The 19,478-nt window shown below is 37.9% G+C and overlaps 1 protein-coding gene and 1 non-coding gene across 2 annotated transcripts in view; both read left to right on the top strand.

Annotated features, from left to right (window-relative positions):
• The window catches only part of PAPPA (pappalysin 1), a 242,206-nt gene that overhangs the window by 90,572 nt on the left and 132,156 nt on the right, over window positions 1–19,478 (top strand). The gene's annotated exons all lie outside the window — the stretch shown is intronic.
• Window positions 12,644–12,714, top strand: TRNAG-GCC (transfer RNA glycine (anticodon GCC)). The gene has a single exon. It is a non-coding gene; the product is annotated as a tRNA-Gly (tRNA).

Raw genomic sequence — 19,478 nt, 5'->3', positions numbered from 1 at the left:
TAATAAATACCTTAAATATGCTCAATAGTTTTTATAAGCCTGCCAATTTCGTGAAGGTATTAATATGTCTACTTTTTAGAGAGGGAATCTGAGACTCAAAGAGGTGAAGTCAAGCATTTAAGGTCCCACAGTTATGACATGCTGGGGCCAAGACTACATATCCTTGCCTGGCCCCAAAGGGGATGCTTGGCAAACAATAAAGCTTAATCATTGCTCCCATTATTGGGAAAAAATAAGGAGCAATTTGATGGGTAGAGAAAGCCCACGCTAAAACGAACTTTTCTTGTTTCCAAGAAGCAATAAAATAAACACACAAAAGAGGAGAAAGCAAAAGTTTTTGTTGTTTTTTTGAACATTTAATCAGATGAGGAGGAGGAAACTTGAGGAAGTGTGGACATTGTCCCATCAGTGTTTTCCAGAAACCTGTTGCTGAAATGCACGATCCAGACTGGATCCCTTCCAGAGCAGGGCCTTCTCCCAAGCCTTCCCAGCATGCTCTTGCCTGCATTCACATGTCCTGGCCACCAGGGCAGATGACTGCAGCATCAGGGGAGAGAGCTATATCTCCAGTGCCAGAAGGAATACCACAGTTCCTATCTTAGGCCAGCAGGCACATGGTTAGCACAATCTCACTCTATTTTTGGAAGCTGGGCATCAGCCACCTATGACTCCCTTCCATCAGTCTTAGGCCAAGTAGCTCTCAGGATGAAATATGGGTTCGGGGAATATTAGGGTGAGCAAAAGGTCTTAGCAAACCAACAGATCTCTAGGTTTAGCTACAGTCATAGAAGAATTGATGTTTCCAAGTATCTTTATGATTTTGAAAGCATGAAAGGGACCCTATTTGGCATTAATACAGCTAAAATAACTTATCTGTAATTCAGTGGATCAGTCTCTTGCACTTCAGAACAAATGGATCCCATTGGAACTTCTCTTCTACTAATAGGAAAACTGAAACCCATTGGAATTAAATGATAGACATAAGTTTCCATTGATAAAACCATTCATTCATTTAACAAGTAGTGCCTATGCCATGTCAGTGTCTATGTTAGCACTGTAATTCTGAATCCTTTGATCTGTAGGAAAGACAGGAGAACTAATGGTACATATAAAAATGCAATCAGAAATTGAAAAGCATTATTACAGGAAGATATAATAGAGCATAATGAGGCAAACTAATTTAAATTAAGGGCAATATGCAGAAAAAAAGACTGGAGAGATAAGCAGGGGTTGAATTATAAAGGGGCTTATGGCCCATGTTAAGTAGTGTGCATTTACTTCATAGAGAACAGAGGACTATTCTATTCTATAAAATTGTGTGAAGAAAGGATTGAAAAAGAGTGAGAGAATCATGCTATCATGTAATTGCCGAAGTGCAAACCAGAGATTATTGTCATTTTCATAGAGTTGTGGATGGATTAGAAGTTTGTTTTCAAGGTAGAATGAAAACCATTCGGTGATGTGTTGTTGGATGTAAAGAGTTCAATATCTCCCAAGCTTTGGGTTGAGAATCTGGGATGAGGGAAATGTTATCTCCTGAGATACATGGGGTATAAGGAAGACTAGGTTTTAATTTAGTGTTTATTAAGGAGTGGAGTAGGTAAAAACTTCAAGATTAAGCACATAGTGTCTGAGATACCAAGAGTCTTACTAGCACACATGCTAGAGGAAACTTGCATACACAGAGCTGGAGCTGTTCATAGCAAAATCAGAGCTACTACTACAGAGCTCATTTCCACTCACAATATGCAAAACCATGTCTCTGAAAAGCAACTGAATTCTGTTCCATGACCATAAAGGTTCTACTTCATCCAGCATATTATCTGTACTACTTTTCCTTCTGCAAATCGTTGATGGAGACAATATAATCTATGCAGCCTTGCTGCCATCCATATCTTTCTGAGACTATGGAAATAAATAAATAAATAATATTCCATGTGGAAAACCTTGTGTATTAGCAGGAACCTTCCTGGTTTAGCATGATTTTAAAAGGCTTTAAGGAGGCTTTTTCAGTGTATGTTTGAACGAATGTTCCAAAATACATTAGGCATCTCTCTGTATAATGAGAGGAAAATTTTATTAAGTATTTACATTGTACTCAACTGAATTTTGGGCTTTTATTTTTAATACATTTATCTCAATTGGACATCCTAACCACCCCAAGAGGCAGATGTTTATCCCTTTATATAGAAGATGCTCGGAGAAGCTATATAACTGGTCCATACACACTCAGCTGGTGAAATGATGGGTTCGGGACTTGGTCTCAGTTTACTGTTTATGAAGAACTCTTTCTATTGTGCTTGTATTATTATACAAGTATAATAAAAACATCCATCATTTGCTGACTAAACCATAGGCAATGCGCTAAGCCCTCTAAATGGTTTTATCTCATTTAATCCTTTTGCAAAAATCCTTCGATTTTTTTATTGTCAGTTTCCTTTCATAACTTAGAAAAACTGATAATTAGAGACGTTCGGAAACTTCTCCCAGAAAGAGTTATACCAGGATTCTTAACTACTATAATAATGAAAAAGGATGAATAAAATAAGAGTAGAAAGAAACTTACTGGCTTGCAGAATATTTGTTAACATTGAGATGGTCCTTTCAGACACAATCAGGGCCTGGATAGTTAAAAGAGAAACAAACAAACAAACAAAAAATTTTAGATTGGAAAGAAAATAAATACTACTTTGGGGAAGGCAATGGCGGGGCTCAGCCAGCCAGCATGCCCATGTTGCTACAGAAGAAATGTCTATAAATATTAACAGAAAAAAAAAAACACAGTAGAATAATGGAATAATCATGTGTGAAAGATTTCTCTAGAGTAAAAATTTCTCTAGGTTTCATGGGAGATTAATAGATATTCTGAGGGGCAAGAAAGAAGGTTTGTGGGGTTTTGGGGGGTGCTAGGTTAAACAGTTAAAGAGGTCCTTTAGTGCAGAACTTCACAGCACCTTGAACATGCTAATGTTCATTGTGGCTCTTCCAGAGATTAGAGGAGTACCTTATTCTGTCTTTCCTGACCTAGTCTAACAAAGGAGCCCTGTTTCTTTATAACTTGTCATAGGACTGGAACTTCTGAGGAACACCCCTTGGAAAACAATGTGTTAGTGAAATCAAGTTACAATGAGGGTCCTAGTTGTCACCTACTTCTTTGTTCTTTCTCTGTTCGCCCTACAATGGACTGGACCTAGGTGTGCTGTTCCAATTCCTGATTTTTAAGAAAATAATAAGTGAATGGGAAAGAGAAGGGAAATAAGAACTCTCAGAGCAATTACAGATGTGAGAAGATGGAGGAATTTATCTCGCACTGAGCCTTGGCAAGAGTTGACAACATCCAATCATTAAGGCCGGTCTTGGTGGGCTTATATTGGCTCTGTTCAAACAGAAATTTCAAATCCCACTTTAGAGATCTTAGATTTAGAGACTTAGAGATGTTCGGAACTCTGATTCCCAGATTAGCATACTACGGGCTTGCCGTGTGATTCTGACGAAGTCCCTTCAACTGTCGAGCCCCAGTGCCTTAAAGAATGGGCAATGATTCTTGTCTGAACAGTCTCCAGAAGGCTGTTGTGAAGCACTAACGAGATAGCCTTGAAAGAGCATGATACAATCTGGGGAACTATAAAGATTTAAACATTCATGATTGTTTCTATCGTTTGGTTTTCATTCAGCTTATTCTTGGCCAGGGACATGCCACAGAAAGAGAATTGTGTATAGCAAACACACAGCCACACACATAAAACAGTTCCCCGTTAAGCTGTAACCAGAGTGCTATGGTTCAGTGTTGGATTGAAAAGAAGGAAAAGTAAATTATACTTAAGCTGAGCTCAGGAGAAAAAGAGAAAAACACCAAAGTGCTGACCTTGGAATCAGGAGACCTAGATTCCAATGCTGGTTTCTTGAAATTTGTCTCTATATCTCTGGTCACAGGATTTCCCAACTCTGGCCTCAGGTTCCCTTCTCTGAAAGAAGGGGTAGGTAGATGATCCCAAAGGTCATTTCCAGCTACCCCAAAGGTCATTTGAAACTCTGATATTCTAGTCAGATCATCTTTTGAATGTAATTCAGTAAGGTTGAAGGGACAGAGTGACATGTCATGTTGATAAAAAGTCTGGACTCATTGCTCAGAGACTGGCCATCTCTACAGAAAGTCTTGTGGCAAACTAGGACTCTCAGAGGTCCTTCTTACCCTCCTCTTTCTTGGGCTTACCAAACTTTCCTTTTGCAACTATTTCAGGATGTTTTGGAGTGCTCTTCCTGGCCAGTGGCATTTTGACTTGATGGTGAGATACTAGAGGTGGGGCACTGAGCAGAATTTACCACATTATCCTAAGCTTCTTGTGCAAGGAGATGGACAATACATGTAGGTAAATAGATGCATGTGTTAATGAATGAAGGAGTAAACTCTGTGGCAGGATAAATGAGTAGTCAGAAATTAACAAGAATTCAGATACTTGGCAGACTGGAGATATTTTTTCTCACTTATAGAATGGTCTAGTTACAAAAGGACCATAAGTGAAAAAAAGAGGAATTTACGGCATGATTCCCTCTCATTTGGGGGCCTTCGTTCCCTCATCTTTAAAATGAAAAGGTAGACCCAGATGATGTAATTCAGGCTTTCATTCATTCAATAGACATTTATTTAGTCCTGCATTTGGAGCATGCCCTGTGCTAGGCACTTGAAATATCCAGGCAATGAAGAAAAGTCCCAGCCCTCTAGGATATGTATGGATGCAAAAGAAGGATAAATAACAAGCAGTAACAAAGCACTGGGAACGGTATTAGGACAAAGGAAGCAAATGGGCTTAGAGCTCCTCACTCAGCCAAAGGGTCAGTGAGGACCTCCAGGAAAAGGTGGTTCCTAAGATAAAGCAGTAGGATTTAGCCCAGGGACAGGATGTGAAGCTTTTTATGGTGGCTGAAAGGTAGAATTTGGGAGGAGAGTTTGTATGAAGAGCCCAGAGAGATTGAGAGGGCACAGGTCATGATATACCAACAGTGCCAACTAAAGACCTGGTCTTCATTGTGAGGATTGGGGAAGCATTGAGTGTTTTTAGGTAAAAGATGTTCCTGATTAGATTTGATTTTAGAACATCCCTTTTAAGCTTATGTGCTGGTAACTTAAGCTTAAGTGGAGGTAGGGATGGAGGCACAGAGAGGAAATGGTAAGGGCAGGTAAAATAGTTTGACAAACCCAAAGCAGGAGATGATGGCTCAACTATCAGACAGGATAGTTGAGATGGGAATGGAGAGAAATAGATGGGAAGGAGCTCTAGTAATGGGATAAAAGTACTTGATGACTGATCAGATGGAGTGGGTCATAGAAGATACCCATATCACTGGAATTACTAACAGAGAAGGCAGAGGGAGAGGCATATTGGGTTGGGATAGAGAGGAAGAGGAGGAGGAGGAGTTCAAAAGTGCCTTCCAGTTGGCAGTATATCAATCAGTGGCAGACAAACAGCTATTGTTTCAACCATAACTTTTCTTCCCTGTGTAGAGATCCAGGGGCAGTTGAGATGTGCATGTGCATACATGTGTGCTGGTAGTGGGGAAACGACCTGGGAGACCACCTGTTTTCATCATCCGTTGATCCTCAATGTGTAGTCCAATGTTCTGAGACATCCCCCGGGTGGTCTTGGGACTAATCTGTAGCACTAATACCTATAATATTACAAGGCACGGGCTTTGTTTTCTACCCAGGATTAATCATTCACTCATGGGCTCTAATACAAGCCAGACACCACCTCGCTAGTGCCTTATACAAAGTGATGCCAGTCTCCCCTTCCATTCTAAAGCTGGCTCTCACATTCTTATTTTCAGAGCAAGAATTAGGTTTTTTGTTTTTGCTTTTGTTTTTTTGTTTTTTGTCTGCTTCAATATCCAGTCAACTGAAAAGTTTGGAAACTTCTATCCAAACATGCAGGGAAAGCTGGATTCTGCACTTAATATGCTGCATGACCCAGGACAAGTTTTGACCCTTCTCTTGGTTTTTACTTCCCATCCTACAATGAGGAAGTTGGGATGATGTCTGAAGCCATACAGCTCTGATTTCTACCTTTCTATGATTCCTTCTTAAGTTCCTTGAATACAAACTTGGTCTCCAAAAATGTTAAGCAGAGAGAACTCTGAAGTGTTCAAGCACCCTACTGTCTAGAAATTAGTTAAAAACCCTCAGACCTGGACGGAATATTAAAGATCATCTAGGTCAATATTAACACTTTACCAATGAGCAAATTGAGCCCAGAGAGGGGTCACCACATCCTCAGAGTAACACAGCCATTTAATGGCAGAGCAGCGACTGCTCCTGACTCCCAATCTGAATGCCCCTTCCCCCACATACCAGCATGCTGGAGTTTGGCCAAACTTTGGAACTCAAATTTAAGCTTGGCTCTCTCTGATTATGGGGAAGTCTCCCCTTGGTTGCTCAGAGTGAAATCATTGAGAGCTGACACCAGTAATGTCATGGCAGCTGGTGGGGGTGAGGCAGCAGTATAGGAAATGAGAAAACACATTTGGCCAAGCTCAGGATCCACGTGACCCTCCAAGAGCCCCTCATTTCAAAACAAACTCAACCTTCCAGGTTCAAGTACTCCGTCTCATCAGGAACGTGACTTCCTGTTTCTAAGAAAGCAGGGCTTACAAAAGGGCTCAGAAGACCCTCATGGACATCAAATAGCTCTTACAAAATAACGTTTTGATGAGTTAAGTGTAAATGAATCAGAAACATAAGGATTACATTTTCCCCAAGTGCACATGGGTTTCAAAATTGAGGGGAAATGTATTTTGTGAGCTGCATGCCGGCTTTCACCGAACCCAGAGCATTCAGGGAGGGGGGTGCTTGGAGAGAAGAAAGAAAAGCCCAGCCCCCCAGTGGTTTTAGATGTGGTGCCAAATTCTAAAATGCTGTTGGGCTTGCCCTCTGCCAGTAATAAAATTGTTGGCCACCCAGAGAGGCCGCAGGGAGGAGAAAGGAGATTGCTTTCCCCACTGGCCCCTGGTCCCCAACAACTGTGTTCAGTTAGTGCCGCTCAATCACCAGCTGTCACTGGGTTCCTGCTCTCACCTCGCCGGCCCCTTCCTGGCCTCGATTTTCACACTATGCCCCATGGCTTGTTTACCTCCAGCTGTATCTTGTATTTTGGCTTCCAGAGTCCTTGGCGGCTGGTCAGCTTGTCACAAGTCCCTGTTCCATAATCAAGAGACCTGTCCATCACCAGCAGAATGTTTGGGGAAACTGTCACACATCTCCTTAGGTTGCATTTGGGAAAAACACGAGTCCCTCATAGATACTTTCCTCTCTTTCCTTTCTTTAATGCTATCCAGGTGTGGAGTTTCCCCAAAACTGGTAAATGTCTCCCCTTCAAATCTCAGCCTGACAAACAGCCAGTTAAATCTCAGGACTGCTGTTACCTTATCCCAGGATTTGAAACTTTGGCTCTTTTATAATTTCCACATTGTGTGTGCCTCCATTCTTTCCCTTGTATTTTATTTCATTACACTAAGAAAGTCAAAAATCATTCCAATTGGTGGTAAAAGATGATTAAAACAAAATAACAAAAGTCTTGGCTGCAAACTTAGTTTTATTAAATTTGCTACTGTGTTTTAAATTGGTACCAGGGCAAATCTTTGGACAATTATATCAAAGGCTGCTGGAATTAATCAGTTGTGTGTATACATTTGCTCCTTTCTGAGGCTTGCACAAAGTGAGGGCAGCACTGTCAGTGAGAAAAGAAAATTTCGTGTTACCTGTGTGAGAAGGGCTGGTCCCAGTACCATCGGGATGGACCCTAAATGCCCAGCTGATGCCCCTACCATCTCAGTCTTCATTCACTTGATCCAGACCTTGGGTCAGAGCTCACTGTGGTCATCAGGAGAACTAAGAGAATGGACATTACAAGACAAAAGGCCATTTTCCCAAGCTAAGATTCTTTCTTGGCAGTGGGGTCTTAGCATTGCTTTACTATGGGGACATCCAAAGTGGAAAGGGCTACAGCCTACTGAATGCCCCAGGCCATGAAAGGGGAGAAAGGATGTGGATGGAACCTCAGCTGCACCAAGACGTGGTTGTGGTTTAGTATCCAGCACATCTAAATTCTGACTTCAGTAGCTGGCCGTAAGAGGGTTGGGGAAATCACTGTATTCAGTCCCCCGCTTTTATATCGATGTTTCTCCACCACTCAATGACTCAAGTCCCAGCAACTTGCCTCAGAACCTTCTGCCATCTACTGTACACTCTCAACTGACCATTCTAGTAAAAGATTTAGCAAATCCTTTGGCTTACCCTGAAGTTCAGTCTAAATGAGCTGTTTTTCATCTAGAAGTATTCATCTGGGCCTGTTTCACATCGCTCCTACTTCTCCCAGTACCTTAGTCATCATTTATGTCTTTTGACTTTTACCCCCTGTGGACTGTCTCAGACAATTAATTCATTCAACAGATACTGTTGAAAATCTATTCTATGCCAGGCACTGTGCTAGGCAAAGAGACGTAGCAATGACAGACTTAGATGTTCTCTGTTCTTGAAGCGCTTAACATACACTAGGGAAGACCAGCATTCAACATCTCATTGCAACAGAGTGTGCTTCATTTTAGAGCAAATTATGAAGTGTTAAGAAAGCCTGTAGAAGAGGGAACCAACTTAATTCAGGTGTCAAAATGTCTCCCTCTACCTTTCTCATCCTTCTGCCACTGTTTAGTTCTCTTTGTTTCCTAACACTACCTTGTATTAAAACCATACTGTCCTTGGCTTATTCCTCATGTTTGCCCTTTGAACATTTAGATCAAGGATGATATCTTCTTCATCTTTGGGTCCTCCACATTGCCTGTTTCATTCCAGAAATTTAAAAGGTGCTTTTGGAATTGCCCAAGGAAGGTGAGGTCCAGGGATAACAGATTTCTCCATAGTCCCCGCAGTAGTTGAGAGAAGAACCATAGCCACTTTTCCTAAGATAGGGACCAGGGTCACTGTGCCAGACTGCCTTTCAACATATCCCTTTCCCAGGCATACGATGCTTTCTGTCTCGAATCCTTAACAAAATTCTCATCCAATAAAAGCCAAGACTCAAGTACCTCTCAGCCTAAAACAGAGATGAAGCGTTCCCTTAAGAATTCAGGAGTATATGGTTATCACATATAGGGGGAAAAAAAGCAGGTGTATGTAAACTTAATGTTTGAATGTTAAAAAGTAAATTCTTTTGAGAAGAACAAACGTGGCCCCAAGGTCGTTCAGAAATAAAGGATATTTTATGGTAAGTTTTAGCTCTTTTTAAAGAAAATAGAAAATGGAAATGTCTAACATGATGCAAAAAAAATTGTTAGACACTGAAATTATTCTTGCTCCAAAGTGGATTTCCACAAAATAAATATGATTATGCCATTTGCCTAGAAACCCAATTTTCTTCTCCTTCTGACTTAACTTCTACTTACATTCTCCATTCAAGCCAGTATATTTCATTTGGGACATCTTTTCAGAATCTCTCCTCCTCAGCCTGGGTAAGATATTTCTCCTGTTTGCCCCCGTAGCCCCACTCCTTTGGTCTGCTAAAGCCATCCATTTTAATGTCTTTCCTTCCCCACCAATCTGTGAACATCTTAGAAGTAAGGTATTATTTTATTCATCTATGCATCCCAGAAACCTAAAAGAAGCTGGGAGGAACTCAGTGAATGCTATCTAGATGAATTAATGGATGCAAAACTGAAATAATGTTAATATATTTTTCCATGATTTGAAAAAATCATCAAGCCATAAATGTAATTAACAAGTATAAAGCTAACTAGCTGAATTTACTTCTTTTACACTCTTTTTATCATAGCACTAAAATGAAGTGATATTGCAGTGGTGATCTTATATTTATGAAGAATTGTATGTGTTTAAGCCTTAAAATTATACATCATAATACACTGAACAAAAAATTATTGGTAGCGATTCAGAGTCATGGAATTTGAGGTGATGTTACTTTAAGTTTTGCTCTTTTATATATCATTTAAATTTGTTAAAATAAGCATGGATAAACTTATGATTAGGAAAAAATAAAGCAGCTGTCATAATATACTATCACTTCTCAATTAAATAGAAAAGCAGACTCCACCCTAGAGATATGCCAAAGCTAAGACTTTTTTCCTCAACATTTCTACATAAAATGTAAAATAAGATTTAATCTGAGTTTCGGTTCCCTGAAAGTCTTTGGAACCATCAGGAGAAATTTAGCTTATCTTCAAATAATTTTAGTATTCTCTATTCAATTGGATATTAATACACAGATTACCAGTCTGTGCACATCCAAGGAGTCAGATCAGCGTCATAGGAAGGTCAAGTCTTTAAGTCCCACAGCCCTAGATCAAATCCTGCTTTATAATTATTTTCTCTCTCTGACCTTGAGAAGATCACTGAACTACAGTGAAACTCAATTTCCTCCACTAAAAAGTGTCAATAATTTCTACTGTTTAGATGTGTATTAGAAATAGTGTATAGATATTTAATGGACTATATAATCTAAAATTACTTCCGATGTGATCATTCCTCTGGATTTTAGATGAATTATGACTGATTTAACTAGAATTCTTTAAAATGCATGGCTGAAATCAGAGAAACAGAAAAAGATTTTTAGAGGGTGCAAGAAATAAAATGGAACTGAAAACCAAACAGGAAAGTCTTTAATCTAACATTTTGTCAGCCTAATTTGGATAAAGGGGAGCCATCAGTGTTGGCAGTGAGTGGACTGGGAATTCTTTCTTATTCCAAGAGAAGAGATTTGGCCCTCTGATGCTTTGATGCTGCTATGAAGGGAATTAAGAATAAGATCTATCAAAATAAGGTTAGTACTCCTGAAGGTCCATATACTTAGTGAAATGGTGTACTGGGTTATGCGCATGCAAGATGATGCATATGCAAATCTTTCTGTCATTTAATAGGATGATACGACTTGTTTTCTTTGCCTAGGATCTGTATGAGGATTTATAACCATTGTCTTATACCAAAATTAAAATGCAAGGGTCAGCTAATAATACCAGGATTTTATCGACTTTTGTCTTTGTTAAGAATTATGAATTTTAGTAGTTTAGAGTAAACACAGAAAGAAAAGAAATAAAAATAGAAAACTGAAATCTTCAAAGAGTTATGAGATAATAGGAAAAGATAGTGAAGGCGAAGAATTTCAATGAAGCTAAATGAAGTCAAGAAATGAGGGAAACAATAAAAAAAGAGGCATGATAAATGGAAAACACAAACAAGATGGGAAAAATACATTCCACATAATAATCATTACACTAATTGGATTAAAGTCACCTGCATGGAGATGGGGTTTTTGAGGTTCGATTTAATTGAAGAAAAGTTCACTGAAAGGTTAAATGTAAAGAAATGAAAACTATTTACTAGCAAGTATTAACCAAAACAATACTCAGAAAAAAGGAAACATTAAGACTGAAACTAATATCTTTAGATGATGTCACCACATAATGATGAAAGGAAGATATACAATGATTTTGAACTTGAATACAAGAAGTAACTTGGCCTCAAGATACATAAATGAAACACACAAAGACTCTTGCATTAAAAAATGGATAAATTCACAATATTAGGGTATTTTTAACATGCTACCTCAATAACTGATAGATTAAGCAAGCAAAAAAAAAATTGCAATGATCTAGAGAATCTTAAATGACACAAAAAACATGTTTGATCTGATACCATGCCACTGAATTAAAAATACAAATATTTTCTTCTAGGATATGCAGAATATTTACCAATTTTTTAAACTTGTCCTAGCCTACAAAATGGATCTTGGGCAGTGCAATGGTGGTTCACTGGCAGAGTGAACCAGCCTGCTATGCCGGCGACCGGGTTCATTTCCTGGAGCCTGCCCATGCCAGAAAAAAAATTTTTTTCAAAATATCAAAGAATCACTATCATACAAAGCATGGTTTCTGTCCATAATGGAATACATACATACACGTGTACAGTAATATGTATGTTCATACATATATACATAGACAAACAAATGAAAGGGATGAAAACTTTTGCATCAATCAAATTTATGATTGAGAATCAGAAATCTTATATGAAATTTAGCAAAAAGAGTCAGCAATGGATTAAAATTACACACCCATGCAAAAATACATATTGTGCCCAAATTGTATCATCCAGGGAATGAGAAGAGACTTTAACATTATATGGTCTATTAATGTAACTCACAATAGTTAGTAACATATTAAAGGATTTTCCAAACAGGGTGATATGAATAGATACAGAAAAAAAAAAGTAGGGTAAAATCAGATGCCTTCGTGATAAAAAAGCAAACCAAGAAGTAAAACCAGAATAAAAAGAAATGAAATCTAATAAAGAATATCTGCCAAAAAAAATTACAGTACGCATTAGGCATTGGTAAATGTAAGGAATATTCTTTTTGACCACAAGGTCAAACTGAGGATGCCCAGTAATGCCACTGGTCCTAGCCAGCATTGCCAAACAAGAAAACATAATAATAAAGTAAGAGCATTGAAAAAGAAGCAAAATTGTCATTATTCCTCATCTATAGGAGACTATGTAGAAAATTGAAGAGAATCAATAAATTATAAGAATGAATAAAACAGTTAATGAGGACTTCTAAATATATCAGTTAATAAAAACCAGTTGGGGGGTGCAAGGGTAGTTCAGTGGTAGAATTCTCATCTGCCATATGAGAGACCTGGGTTCGATTCCCAGCCCATGCACTTCCCAAAAAAACAGCAAACAAGGAAAACAAAAATCAAACAAAAATTCAACAAATGGTACTGCAATAACGGGATACTCACATGGGAAAAGAATGAAATGTGACTGCACCATACAGCATACAAAAAATATCAATTATTTTTGTTTATTAACCTTAAACTATTAGAATAGCTATGCACATATAGATATACGTATGCATATAGATTAAAGCTACCATTTCAATGGTACTAACTCCTATAAATGCCTAGAGTTAAAAAAAAAAAGTCATGCTTTTCATGAAGAGAGCTCTAAAATTTTGGTGAAAAGCATAAAAAAGAGCTAAATAAATAAATAAAGAAGATAAACTGTATGTATAAATATGAGGACACAATATCATAATGATGTTCTTTTCCCAGACATTTATTTATAAATTCAATAAAATTGAAATAAAAATCAGTCATTTTCTTAAGTGAAATTTGAATTTCAAATGGAAGGGCAAAGGGTTGTTTGTTTTTGTTTTCTTTTTTGAGAAAGAAAACCAAAGTATAGAATGAACTCATGACATAGATCGAGATTTTATAAAGCTGTGGAAATTAAGTTAGTGTGTTATTAGTATTACGATAGGAAAAAAATATAGAACAATGAAACAAGATAACCTAGGAAAAAACTGAAGTAAATGTTGAAATTACTTCTGATAAAGGCAGTATTACCATTCAAAAGGCAAAGAATTAGCTATTACATTAATCATCGTAGATTATTACAAAAATCATGTTTGGTTATTGCATTAATTAAACCAAAAAATAGTTTGTCCATATTTTGAGAGGAAGCAATCTTTACACAATTTTCAAAGTTATATTGTAGGTGGAGCAAAGGTATACATGCAAAAATCAATCTTTGAAACTATTAAAAAGAAATAGAGGAGGCTATTTTATGACGTTGGACTAAAGCAAATATTTCAAGACATGAAAAACACATTTAATAAAGGTAAAGAGTAAATATTTCTGTCCAAAAAAAGAAAAATAAATATGTTGAAAAATAGGAGTCATGGACTTGGAAATGGTATTTTTGATGCCTTTGCTGACAAAGGATCAACACCTAATCTATATACATAAGCTTAAATATTAATAAAGAGAAAGAAAAAGAACACTGTTTAAAATAGACAAAATTATGAACAGGCAATCTGAATGGGTAGAAATCTAAATGACCAGCAAACGTGAAAAGATACTCAGATTTGCTAGTAACCAGGGAAAGGCAAATTAAAACATTAATTAAGTACCATTTAACACCACTCTACTGGCAAAAAATTAAATGTTTGGCAGTTCCAAGTGCTAGCATTGACTTGGAGCAATGGAAAATCTGTTGGTAGGCATGTTAACTGTTGCAAAATTTTTGGAGAATAATTTGGCAATATCTAATAAAGTTGAAGATGCAATTACCCTCAACCCAGAAATACCACTTTAGATAGGTTTCCTTGAGAAAATTCTTGTTCTTGTGTACAAAGGAACATAAACACAAATATTTAAAACAATGTTGTTGGAAACAGCAAACAAAATGAATTTGATGATAATGATAATGATAATAATAGTAGTAATAGAAACACCCTAGGTGTCTATCAAGAAAAGACTAGTCAAATAAAGTGGGGTATATTAATATTCATTACTAATACCTGGGTCAGTGAAAACAAATGAGCTAGATCCACTTGTATCAACATGTGTGATCTCAAAAATGATGCTGAACAACAAAAAGTCAGCTGCATATGGTAAATATAGTATTAAAATATCTATAAAATTATAATATGCATAAAAAAGGCATATGCATGGAAAGTATATAAACAAGCATATGAGGAAAGGGGAATGGGATATGGCAAGGGCGCACAGGTGAATTCAAACTATATCCATAGTTTTTCTTTATTTTACACCCAAAAATAACATATATGAAGAAAAATATTACAAAATGTTGTGATTTGACCAACTGGACAGTAAGTTTATGGACATGTGTTATAGTGTTCTCCTGACTTTCATATATGATTGAAATATTTTCTAATTGAAACAATGATAATGATACACATACATTCCCTGGCACATCATAGGCTCAATATGTGATTATTTACTTCCCTTCCCACTGCTTGGCCCGGAGCTGGCATATAAAGTGCCCAGGCATTACCCCCTGAATCTTAGCCCAAGACTGGCCTGGTATCTTCAGGGTTTTCCTGGGCCAGAACATCCTAGGTGGGCACAGTGCCCTGTCTTCCAGCTCAGACAATCTGGGTGGTAAATCCTGACTCAACACCCATTCTCAGTGCATAATTGTAATGGCTGAAGCAGTTTCTAGCTAGTGAAAGAGCTCAACACAGACAGATGCAATATTGCATTCCTCATTATGGATTGCAAATTTGGCCATTATCTTCCTTCTCAGACACCTGTTTCATGAAACTGTTGATCCAAGAGAGGAAATTGACTTGTCCATGGTCAGTGGGTCAGTGATAGTGTTCAAAAGAGAACTCATGTCTCCTGACTTCTTGATCTTTCTAACCAGACTTTGTATGCAAACTCAACTTGGTTCAAAATTAGTTCTTGGGACTTCTCTTCTGCAATATTTTTCAGTTCATCTGGAAAGCATTGTCTTGGGCAGGTAACTTAACTTTTCTAAGGTTTAGTGTCCTCATCCAAAAAGGGAATATGATAATAATTATACAAGGGACTATTATTTTGATTAAGTGAGATGGTATACACACACACACACACACACACACACACACACACACACACACAAAACCACTAGGCATAGTGTCTAACATATGATAATAAGCCACAAATGGAAAATATAGATACTATTAGTATTCCAGAAGAAGAAGTTTCAAAGATATGTTGCATGTTACTATTTGGGGAAATAGCACATGATAAATGAATATTATGATATGGAGACTATATGAGATCAATTAGGGGTAACATAGCAGCTCAGAGATGCTTTCCTGGAGGAAGCAAAATGTGACTTTGCCAAGTGCATTGTAGCATCTCTCCTTCTTTCCTCCCAAAGCACTTTCGTATTTCTCATTTTATCTTCACATTAGTATGGGAAGAGAATCAGATGTCCTAGTTAAGAGGTAGAAAAACTGAGATCCAAAGAAGTGAAGTGAATTGCCTACAAATTTCTAGGTTTTAATTAACCTCTCAAAATATTAGCATCATATCAACACTTTAAGAAATGTATATTTTTACCAAAGGATAGGTTTTGTAAAGGATAACGCCAGTAGCCCATCCTTCAGAGAGAGTTCCATTTTACCTCAGATTATGACTTTATAATCTGTAACTAAATTTTGACTTACGATTGTGCTCCTAATTTAATATAAATTTACCATCAAAAATGAAATTTCTGAGAAGGAGTACAAAGAAATATCAGTTTCAAATGCCAGGTTTTTTAGTTGGTTTGTTTCTAGTTGCCAGAAATACAAACCTGAGGAAGATACATTTATTTGAGACTTTTGTGAAAGAATGAAGAGAAAAAATCCATTTCAAAGGATGTGCAAAACAACCCTTCAAAACCAGCCAAATGATCCCATCCCTTTTAAATACTGAACTTTAAATTTCGATAGCTAGAAACATGAAATTAATCTGTTATGCAGTCAATGCATTGGTGATTAAATGCTAAACGTGGTTAAAGTTTGCAAAAAAATAAGATTGACATTTAAAATTCTATGAAAGAAACCAGAAGTGAACAAAACAATCACATCTCGGATGAAGAAATAAAATGTTAGTCCCAAGCTAAAGTTAATAGTTGCAGTTTGTTAGCACATTCTCATCACTGCTCTGAATGAAAGGAGCTTGAGCAGGAGAAGGACATTGGATATAGGAAGAATATTCTGATGGTATTGGCTCGAGTGGGAAGGGAAAACACCAGAGGCAAGAGGACAAGCTAGAGGCTGCCTCAGTTGTCCAAGTGGACATGCTGGCGTCAGCAGAGGTGCGGGTGGGGTAACATGGAAGGCTTTTGGCAGAGAGGCTTCACAGGGTCTGCCTGCATGTGGGAGTTGCAGGAGGGGAAGGATTTCAAGTGACACAGTAAGGATTTCCAGATGATTTTTGGAGCAGCTGAAAGGAGCAACTTGACATAAATGTCCTCCTTTTAGCCAACCATGAAATAGGTCCTAACCTCCAGCAAAGCTTTCAGAATACCAGTAGCCCATCCTTCAGAAAGAGTTCCATTTTACCTCAGTTGTTGAGAAAAAAGACCACGTTTAGCGTTAAGTTTTTAACTTGGGGAAAATGTCGTTCTATTGCAGGAATTCTTCATTAGAAAAACATAATCGCAATAGGAGCAGTTGCAACCGTCTCCCCTTCCCCATCTTTTTACTAAGGGAATACTTCTGGGCTTCTATCTCATATCTGAACACTTGAGATAACAACCCTCCATCACAGAATTGTTGTCAGACTTCTGTGAGATAATGATACATGAACCATGACCATTCGGTATGAAGAAGGATCATTTTGGTTTCTCTGCCAATTAAATGTGTTCTATGTGATACTAGTGGGTAGAAGGTTACTGGGAGACAGACCTTGCCTCAGGGTAAAAACAAACTTTCTGGGATCCAGAATTTTCAGAAGTGGGAATGGGCCACCTGGGAAGAGAGTAAGCTGTCAGGGACTGATGGTGTTCTAGCCCAATGATGTAGTAGAGAAGAGATTTTCCATCAAGCCCTGACATTCCTGATAGATGGTGGCCCCATTGTCAAGGGTTTACTTAACAAGGTTATGTATACTTCTCTGCCACTCCATCCCTTTTATTGAAAAGCATAGGGAATGAGAGTGTCAATAATTAAGCATTAGAGGTAATGGGTTAATATTTAATTACTCTTTATCAGAGACTAGGCATGTATGTGCTTCATAAATGTTCTCACATTCAATTTTTTATTAATTAATTTATTTATTAAAAAATTAAGAAACCAAATAAATCTCACATTCCATTTGAAATTGAAAAATGCTATAAGGTTTATAACTGATTTGAAATAGGCTTAGAAGGATATAGCACCTTCCCATAACTTCTCAGCTAACAAGTGGTGAAGCTAGGACTGACACATTTGCTTACCTCAAAGTTGGTGTTTATTGAAAAAGAAGAAGAAGAGAGGGAGGAGGGAGAACAAAGTAGGGGGAGGAGGAAAAGAGTCACAAATATTAGCAGGGCATCTTAAATATTATCAACCTAAATCATTTGTTTCACACACCACAAGTGAAAAACAATGTCGAGAAGTGCTTTTCACACTCATGCTTTTTCCCAGAAGTGCCCATCTGTTTCAGACTGTGACCATATAGTCCCAATAGCCTGGGATGTATTCTGAAGCAATTATTCATACTATCTACCTATTTTGGAGCGAGACAAATATATGATAGAAGACATGTTATGTTTATCTTGTGTCTCCTATCAACAAATTCGTATTCCAGAGGTTTACAAGGCCATCATTATGTATACATAGACCATCTCAAGATATTTTTTGCATTCACCTACTTAGTCCTCATTGCCAAAGAACACTAAAGATATCCCCAAAGACATCTTGTCTACCCCAATATTACTAGCTGCTCTAGTGCTACTAAAACAAACTCCCTTTTGGGTAATATGCTTAACATTCTCAGGAAGGCTGTATTCCCACCAGGGTTTTTCAGTGTACATAAATTCCAACTCATCGTTGCGTTGAGAGCCAGGGGATAGCCCTGTCCATTGCTGCTGCACCTGTTCTCTTGTTCCCTTTATCCAAACAGCCCCAGCTCTGACGGCAGCTGAAATAACAGATGGGAAGAAAATCTTTAGATTTTTTGACATCACCCTTTTGTTTTTGAACCTCCCCCCTCTACTCTGGAGTCTGATAGGAGTTCCCTTCATTATCATTTTGTGTTTCTTCCCATGACACTTTTTAATTACTAAACAATAAATACTTTGTCTGGGGGGAGAGGAAAGAAAAATAACATCTCCTTTTGAAAATGGTCAAAAAGGAAAAGGGGGAGGATGATTTGATCATGTGGAATTGATAAACATTTCTTTGCCATGGAGGGTAATTGGCAGCAACTCGGTTCATTGGGCAGTAGGGTGAGTTCAAGCAGGGAGCTAAGAAGGACTAACTAAGGGGAGGAAGATAATCTGGTGTGCAATTGGATATTAGGAAGTCAAGATGGCATTGCATTAGTAGGCCTTGAGAGCATAGGAGAGATGCAGTCTAGGCAAGTTGAAAATCTGACAGGAAATTGGCCGTTGGGATTGCAACTCCAGGACAAGACCTTGCTTTACAAGGGATGAGGTTATTAGACAGATGTCTAAGATAAGCACTGGGGATGCAGAATATAGGGTACTAAACAGCCTGTGATCATAAGCAAGTAGCTTAACTTCTCTATGCCGCAGATTCATCATCTGTAAAACAAATATGAAAATGCTAGTATCTATGTAGCTTTGTTTTCATTCTCAAATGAGAAAATATATATGAAATGCTTAGCCCGGGGCCTGACATTCTGCATACTATTAATGGTCACTGTTGTTATTATTATTATATTACTCAAGAGTGAGGACCATAGGGAGAAACATGTGGTAGGGTTGAAGGGGAATCAGTAAAGGTGTAGCATAACGAAAGGGCTTGCTTATGTGATGTTTCTACCCAGTTCTTGAAATAAGAGTAAAGATTAGGTAAAGCCCAGAGACTCTGACATGCTGCTTTTCCACATCTGCACCTTTGTTTATGCCATTTACTCTTCCTGAATGGCCTGCTCTGAAATCCCTTTATTAAGGGCCACATACCATCTGAATAAGT

This window comes from Tamandua tetradactyla, chromosome 2, assembly GCF_023851605.1.
Source record: "Tamandua tetradactyla isolate mTamTet1 chromosome 2, mTamTet1.pri, whole genome shotgun sequence".
NCBI classification, from domain to species: Eukaryota; Metazoa; Chordata; class Mammalia; order Pilosa; family Myrmecophagidae; genus Tamandua; species Tamandua tetradactyla.
The sequence above is the reverse complement of the archived record's forward strand: the minus strand, read 5'-3'. Positions and strand labels throughout refer to the sequence as shown.